Raw genomic sequence first — 8742 nt, forward strand, 5'->3', positions numbered from 1 at the left:
TCTACCTTGTAAGGCATTATGTTTCCAACTACCTCCAGTTGAATGGATCACTCATTCTTGGAAAGGATGCACTTATTCTTTTTTTTTTTTTTTTTTTTAATTTTCAGCGTAACAGTATTCATTGTTTTTGCACAACACCCAGTGCTCCATGTAATACGTGCCCTCTCTATCACCCTCCATGCAATACGTGCCCTCTCTATCACCCACCACCACGTTCCCCAACCTCCCACCGCCCGCCCCTTCAAAACCCTCAGGTTGTTTTTCAGAGTCCATAGTCTCTCATGGTTCATCTCCCCTTCCAATTTCCCTCAACTCCCTTCTCCTCTCCATCTCCCCATGTCCTCCATGTTATTTGTTATGCTCCACAAATAAGTGAAACCATATGATACTTGACTCTCTCTGCTTGACTTATTTCGCTCAGCATAATCACTTCTAGTCCCGTCCATGTTGCTACAAAAGTTGGGTATTCAGGGGCACCTGGGTGGCTCAGTGGGTTAAAGCCTCTGCCTTCGGCTCAGGTCATGATCTCAGGGTCTTGGGATCAAGCCCCGCATGGGGCTCTCTGCTCAGCAGGGAGCCTGCTTCCTCCTCTTTCTCTGCCTGCCTCTCTGCTGACTTGTGATCTCTGTCTGTCAAATAAATTAAAAAAAAAAAAAGTTGGGTATTCATCCTTTCTGATGGAGGCATAATACTCCATCGTGTATATGGATCACATCTTCCTTATCCATTCGTCCGTTGAAGGGCATCTTGGTTCTTTCCAGTTTGGCGACCGTAGCCATTGCTGCAATAAACATTGGGGTACAGATGGCTCTTCTTTTCACTACATCTGTATCTTTGGGGTAAATACCCAGCAGGATGCACTTATTCTTATATGTATGTATTGTTTTGACCCCAAATCACAGATCAAACCTACACACAGAAATTTATTTTAATGAACTGAATTCTTTGGAACGTTCAGGGAGCAGGATGGTTCTCCATGCACTTCACTGTTATTAGTGAGAAAGAGTATTCAACAGCTCTGCGCCAGAAGCAGGGCCAGGTTCTGGGACTAAAGGCAGGGCTAGAGCTAGGGTGTGGAGAGGGGAAGGGGTTAAGGAGTGTTACATTGTGACTTTGTACAGGCTGGGCTAATGGTCTACCACTGGCGTTTCTGCTGTGGCTTGAACTGAGCTACCTTTGCTCTCATACTGCTTCTCTAATGCTTCCGTACCTTTGCCTGTGGTGTTCTTCCCACCTTCTCTTTGTCTCCTCCCTTCAACCTCTTCCTCCGCCCCTCCCCCAACTTGTGCTCTAAATAAATAAATGAATAAATAAATAAATAAAATCTTCAAAAAGAACACAAACTGATATATCTCAGAAAAGTTTTAAGCTACAGGAGTCACAACAGAAATAATTTTTTCCGGGGCACCTGGGTGGCTCAGTGGGTTAATGCCTCTGTCTTCGGCTCAGGTCATGATCCCAGGGTCCTGGGATCGAGCCCCATATCGGGCTTTCTGCTCAGCAGGGAGCCTGCTTCCCTTCCTTTCTCTCTGCCTGCCTATCTGCCTACTTGTGATCTCTGTCTGTCAAATAAATAAATAAAATCTTTAAAAAAAATAATTTTTTCCAGATAATAAGAAAATTTAATTCATCATATTATGGTCACTAGAGGTCCTCTCCCCCCCAATTATTATATAAAATGCACAGATTTTACAAATCACACTTTCAGTAATGAGTAAGGGTATGATTTTAGAGTCAGAAGATACTATTAACAGAGAGAAATCCAAATAGAGGAAAAACACTCACCAAGCGTCTCAAAGCATCTGTAGTAAACTGAAAAAGAAATAAAACCAGAATTCTTTTTGTGGTTTTTTTCAGATGATTAATTATAACTGCTAATATATATCAAGTGCCTATATTTGGCAGACATCGTGTTAGGCCACATACATGGAAGATCTTGTTTAATTTTTATTCTCAAACCTTATGCATTAAGGGCACCCTTAAAACTGTGTGTTAAGGGCAACCCATTTTACAGATGGGAAAACTGAACTTACTAGTGGAATCTCACCTAATGTCATGCATTGGTATGTAGTTATCTACTCTCTCAGTCAAAAGTTTACTATAGGAATTTACTGGCAAAAGAATCAACTAATACCATATTATTTATCCTTCAAATTAGACAGTTTTTCTACAATGAGAATTTGTTACTAACACTATAGCACCAGAATGCATGATTAAGATGAAATAAAAATGTCTTTGTTTAATGAACTGTTGTTTCCATCTGCCTTTTTTTTCCAATTGAAATTGGAGGACTGGTGCATTCTGTACATAAATGGAAGCTGGCCAAGAGGCATTGGTTTTTGAGTAAAAAGACAGGTCAGACATTCACTGTTCAGTAATTAAAAGAAGGATACTTCAACTAGAAACTTTCAAAGAAAGCAGAATACCTCAATCATTTCCATATAAAAGATACCAGGGTTGGAATTCAATAGCTCTGTTTCTTCTTTGGAGAAAGAGAATGTAGCTTTTGTCAGCTGATAAAAGTTTGATCAGTGGAAGAGGGGCCCCTGTAGATATTCTAGGTGGAAAATAGTTCTGTGACTGTTACCTTGTGCTCGAGATCTCCCCATGTCATGGCACATGTCTAGAAGATGATGTCTTTGGCCTTCAAAAAAAAAAGCAAATAAGGGTACCGCAGAGGTGTATGGGCTGGCCAGGTCATCTGTGTCTTCTAAATTCGTATTACTGAGCCGTAGGCCAAGTTCTCAGTTTGTTACTCATTTCGCTGGATGAATAGGGATGGGTTGACATGAAGTTTGGAAGTTTCCAGGTTACAAAGCAAAACATTGAGGCAAGAAACCATATAACACAGGCCTTAAGTGTGTGAGTTCAAGAACTTGACTTCCTGGGTTTGTATCCCAGCTCCCACTCTTTGAGGATGGTGATGTTGAAAGTGTTTCTTAAATGAAGGTTGGATGCATTCTGTCTATAAAGCAATCAGAATAGCATACAACTCATTTTAGCTTAACACACACACACACACACACACACACACACACACACACACACACACAAACACACATGCACTACAGGCCAGTCCAATTCAGAGTTGCTGGTGGTCTTCTATATTTTCATAAAAAAGAGCACATCTTTAAGATAGACCCTGTGTATGGGCTTCATGTGCCCTGACCTTCAACTCTGATGCTAGCTGTGGCTCCCCAGGGCTCCTCATTCTTTGTCAGCACGAATAACACCAAACATGTGTATTTTTCTACCTGAGAGTTTTTGTTTCATTTTGTGTTTTTGTTTGTTTGTTTTTAGGAATCTTGGTTTGGTAGCTTTTTCTCTCTGGGTACATTCGTTTCTTAGAAGTGTCATTTCTTAAGCACTTGCTATATGCTAGACACCCAGTACTCGAAATGAATTTATGATAATGCGGGTAGTACGATGTCTACTTTATTTACAGATACTAAGCCTAGGCTGAGTAAACACCTATCAAGGGTTGCAGAGCTATGAAAGAGTAGGGTAAGCCTCATTTTGTCAGGGAAAGTAGCTCTTCTTCCAGCAGGATTCAGCAGGAGGCAGGGGCCCTGAATGCGTGTCCTCTTGCCTCAGGCTGCCCTGGAAAGCCGTCGGTTCCGGGGGTGCTATAGCAGGGGTCTGCCATAGATCCAGTGCAGCTAAGCATTTTGAATCTGGGACGCCCAGGCGAAAAGGACTCACCCATCTTTTAAAGTATAGAACTAAAAACTATCTTATTCTTTCATCTCCAGATCTCACTTGTGCTTAAATTCAAATTATTGTGCTATCAGATTGCATCAGACAACTTTGCAAGAAAGGCTTAAGCAGTTAAGCTCATTTGGAGAATAGTCTGGTGACAAAGGTAAAACAAACATCATAACAAAATGTGTGTGTGTGTGTGTGTTTAATTGAGCTTAAACCCTAATAAAAAATTTTCCCAGCAAGTAGGAATCCTTACTAACACTGAACCCCTTTGGGGGATGTTACCCACTTCATTTGGATATGAAGTAGGGCCATTCATACTGTTACATATATTTTATTGGAGCTAATGGACTCAGATACTGGCAAACTGATTATGCAGTGGTAGGATATAGTGAGTACATTGAAAATATTTGTAGCAAGTAAGAACTTAAAAATAAAGTCTCAGCTATAAAAAATATAGCTTTATTTCCCTCTAATTCTGTTTCCATTATGTAGAAACAAGTCCATTTGTGGTTATCTTCCTCTTGGGATCAAATCTAATTCCAGGGGCTTACGTATAAGGTCCAAGGCCTTGAAAGGAGAGAAAGGAGAAGAAGGGAGAAGAAACGAAGTCTCCATATCGTGCAGACATCATGGAATCATCCATTGTTCCATCAGTCTTTGCACTGATGGGTGCTGGCATGGCCTTCCTTAGAAGAGTTGAGGGCCTGGAGTAACTCAACTGGTGTAGAAACAGACAAGCACAAGATACAGACCATTTTCAACTTACAATGGGATAATGTCCCAGGAAACCTGTTGCAAATGGAAAATAATCACTTTTAATACACCTAACTTAATAAACACCATAGCTTGGCCTCACCTACCGTAAATGTGCCCAGCACATTTACGTTAACCTACAGTTAGGTGAAATCATCTAACAGAAAGCCTATTTTGTAATACATGTTGAATATCACATATAATTTATTGAACACTACGGTGAAAGTGGAAAACAAAATGGCTGTACGGGGACAGAGGGTTGCAGCTGTTTCAGTCCTTTACACTCGTGACTGGGGGACTGACTGGGAGCTGTGGCTTGCTGCCGTGGCCCAGCATCACGAGAGTATCATGTCGCCTATTACCAGCCTGGGAAGAGATCAAAATTCAAAACCCAAATTACAGTTTCTTCTAAATGCCCATTGCTTTTTTACTTTTGCAAAGTTGAAAAACCATGAAGCCCGACCATTGTTAAGTTGGACCATTAAAAGTTGGGGACCCTCTGTAATTGGAATGAAAGTCCATGGCTGGCACATTTCTTCTAAGATCTTTGGGATATTATTAGAAATTTTAAAGTTAAAATTTTAAAAATTATAAAAAACTTTAAACATACATGAAAATAGAGAGCAGTGAACCCCCAAGTTTTCCTCTCCCCGCTGTAACGATCATAATTTTCTTGTTTCACCTGTATCCTCACTACACTTGATTATTTTGAAGCAAATCCCAGATGATACACAGTAGTACTGAATTGTGATGATGCTCAGAAAACAAGGGTAAGGTATCCTGTCCATGACTGCCTTCTACCACAAGGCCGTGGGCAGTTTTCCTACTGGCCCAACCCAAGACATGGGACTGGTTGTGTGTTGGTCATCCCCTCCTTCTCTGACTCCTCCATGACCACACCTCTCTCCTTTTAGTGCTGCAGTCTGGGTTTTCATTACCCTCTGGGGCACAGTGATGTTTCTGAAATCCTCTGTGATCCATGACTATGTAGGCATCAAAGTCATTCACCCCAGGCCCAACCTGGGAAGTGGACGTAGGTCCCCCTCTTATGGATACCCACCTAGGTCACAGCTCTCCCTGCTTCTTGCCTGACATACCTTCTTCCTCTCTTCCCTTTATAAAGAAGGACTGAGTGGAGTATGGGGGCGCTGACAGAGGGAAGGGCCTTTGTCATGAAGCCTGTGGCAACCGTCTTATCTATCCTGCAGCTCTCAGAAATCACAGTTGGGAAGAGCCAGGAAGAGCTATGTTCTACTTTTGGATTGATTATATCTCTCTCTGGTGGCAAGGAGCTTAGAATCTAGTATCTCTGCAAATGTGATGGGAAATACTGGGAGAAAGTAAAAAAATTTTTGAAAAATATTTTTCCTGCCAAATATTGGTTAAAAATTCTCTTCCACAAAGTAAGGAAAGGCAGCATAGCATTCTTTCTGGTCTTTCAAGATAGGAGAGGCAGTGTAAGTTTGTGCGCTCTGGGACAGACAGACCCGGACTGTAATCCCTTTTATAATTCAAGGCGGTTTGTGTCTGTTACTCAGTTTCCTCATCTGTATAATGGGGATGATAACACCTACTTCATTATAATTAAGAGGTGAAATAATATGTTAATCTTAGAGCTAGTTACAATTTAAACACCTCATAAAATTAAGTATTATTAATGTTATTATAGTTGTTATGAGAGTGAGAATGACTTCTCACTGAGGTCATATGGGAAGATTTCTTAGGGAAGATGGATGCAAATTGGGTCTTGAGGAGTATGTATGTCTTCTGTAGACAAGTAAGTGGGGTATGGGCAGAGAGAGTATTCTAGATAAAGAAAACACATTTACTAGGGACAATGACCAGAACCCCTCTTTATTGTCACACAAAGTTATTAGCCACTAAAAATAATAGTTAAAAAAATAATATTAACTGAAGATGAAATGAGCTTTCTTTTTTTTCCATAATTAGGTCCCCCCTTTATTATAAGCAAAATACATTTATAGAAAATATTTAGAAAATATAGAAAACAAAGAAAAACAACCCTTAATATCTTTAGGATATACATTTTTTTTTAACAATCACATAAGGAAGCATTTATTTGAGGTTTAACATGAAATTATACAAATAAAATTTGTATAAACACAAATCCACACTGAGTCATAACACAGCAAAAGGCAGTAAAAACAAAGAAAACTAATTGGCAGCTATATACAGTTGGACACAGTTGTGTCTTGTACACTAGAAAGTCTTTTACAAAATAATCATCTTAGATCAACAGAAGACCAATCTTCAATGTCGTCCTGCAAGAGGGGTTAACTTTAGCAATTTCCTCCAAAGTCCTCCTTTAGTATGGCTGGTAATTGTTTTGGTGATTGCCACCCCCTCGAGATGCCTTGCCGTACGTGCTCTGTTGGCCACCGTAGTCTGCATATCCCTGTCCATATCCATAGTTCCCATAGTTATACCCAGTATGGTCATAGCCGCCATAGCCCCTATAGTTTTGATCACCACCATAGGCACTATTGTAATTTCCATATCCTTGATCATAATAGTTATTAAATCCTTGGTTCCAGTTTTGGCCCTGACCTCGTCCACGACCCCTAGTGCCGCCTCGTCCACCAGCAGCGCCTCTTCCTCCTTTCTGCTGCGGCTGTTGCTGCCTGTATACCTGTTTGGGTTGTGCAACTTTGATCTCACACTTCCCAGAACCGATTTGATGCTGTCTGCTTTCTAACAATTTCTTCACTGGCTCTTCATCTGTATACGTAATAAAACAAAATACTCTTCTTTCGTTTGTTTTTGTATCCATGGGAAGTTCAATATTTTCAATCTCTCCAAAGGCTCCAAAATATTCTTTAATTTGTTCTTCAGAAGTATCTGGGCTCAATCCACCCACGGAAACCTTTTTGGGCGGTTCTTTTCCTTTTAAAGCTTTGGCCCTTTTGGGGTCTATCGATTTGCCATCCAGTTTGTGTTCTTTCAGTTCCAAAACCTTGTCAACACTAGCGGCGTCTTTGAAAAGCACAAATCCAAATCCTTTCGATCTTCCGGTCACCGGGTCTGTCTTAATCGTACAGTCCACCACTTCCCCAAACCGGGACAAGTACTCCGGTCTTTCTTGCTCGTATCCCAGCGCAAGCCTCCAATAAACGTTTTACCGTCATCCTGCTGGTGCTTGCTCGCGCTGATCTTGGATCTCTCTGCCAACTCCTCTATGCTGCTGTACTCGTTCGTGTCCTCCATGGCGTCCTCCATGGCGGCGGTGCTGGCGGCGGGGGTGCTGGCGCGCCGTGCGGGTGGCGGCGGCGGCGGAGCGTGGTACGGCGCTGGATTTAAAATGGCGGCGGAAGAGAGTAGTACGTACATTTTTAATTGTGGTAAAATATACATAATATTAAATTTACCATCTTAATCAGCTAAATAGTATTAAGTACCTCCACACTGTTGTGAAACCAATCTCCAGAAAATTTTTCATCTTTCCTAACTGAAACTTCATACCCGTTAAACACCCACTCCCCCTCGAGTACTCCCTGCCCCTGTAAACATCATCCTACTTTCTGTCTCTGTGAACTCGACTATTTGTCTTTTGGGGACTGGATTATTTTACTTATAATTGATATTTTAGTATAGTTTTATTACCTGTTTTTGTAGGGAAATATTTTGATCTACCGTTGTTTATTTAAGTATTCCTCTGTAGTGGGATAGTTAGGAGCTTACAATAAAATAAATAATTATAAATGACACTGCAGTTATTATCCTTATAGTTAATTCTTTAGACATATTCATTATTCTTTAGAATAAATTTCAAAAGTCTCCTTGCTGGGTTATAGAGTACACACACATTAGGCTTTGGATAAATATTGCCACCTGCCCTTTAGAACTATGGTAACAGGGGCGCCTGAGTGGCTCAGTGGGTTAGAAATACGGTAACAAATTCCATTCCTATTACTGGTGTGAGTACTGGTACCTTTGTTTCCCCCCCCCCCTTTTTTTTTTTTACAGTTTAAATTACAACCATTTTTTTATATTACATATAATGTATTGTTAGCCTCAGGGGTACAGGTCTGTGAATTGTCAGGCTTACACATTTCACAGCACTTACCATAGCACATACCCTCCCCAATGTCCATAACCCAACCACCCTCTCCCTACCCCACTCCCCCCCCCCCCCCCCCCCCCCCCCCCCCCGCAACCCTCAGTTTGTTTTGTGAGATTAAGAGTCTCTTATGGTTTATCTCCCTCCTGATCCCATCTTGTTTCATATTTTCCTTCCCTACTCCTCACACCCCTCACTTTGCCTCT

At 41.1% G+C, this 8742-nt stretch overlaps 1 pseudogene; it reads right to left on the reverse strand.

Moving 5' to 3' along the window:
* Positions 1-6293: 6293 nt before the first annotated feature.
* On the reverse strand, positions 6294-7792 carry LOC123946459 (annotated as a pseudogene).
* Positions 7793-8742: the final 950 nt, after the last annotated feature.

This window comes from Meles meles, chromosome 7 (assembly GCF_922984935.1).
Source record: "Meles meles chromosome 7, mMelMel3.1 paternal haplotype, whole genome shotgun sequence".
Lineage (NCBI taxonomy): Eukaryota > Metazoa > Chordata > Mammalia > Carnivora > Mustelidae > Meles > Meles meles.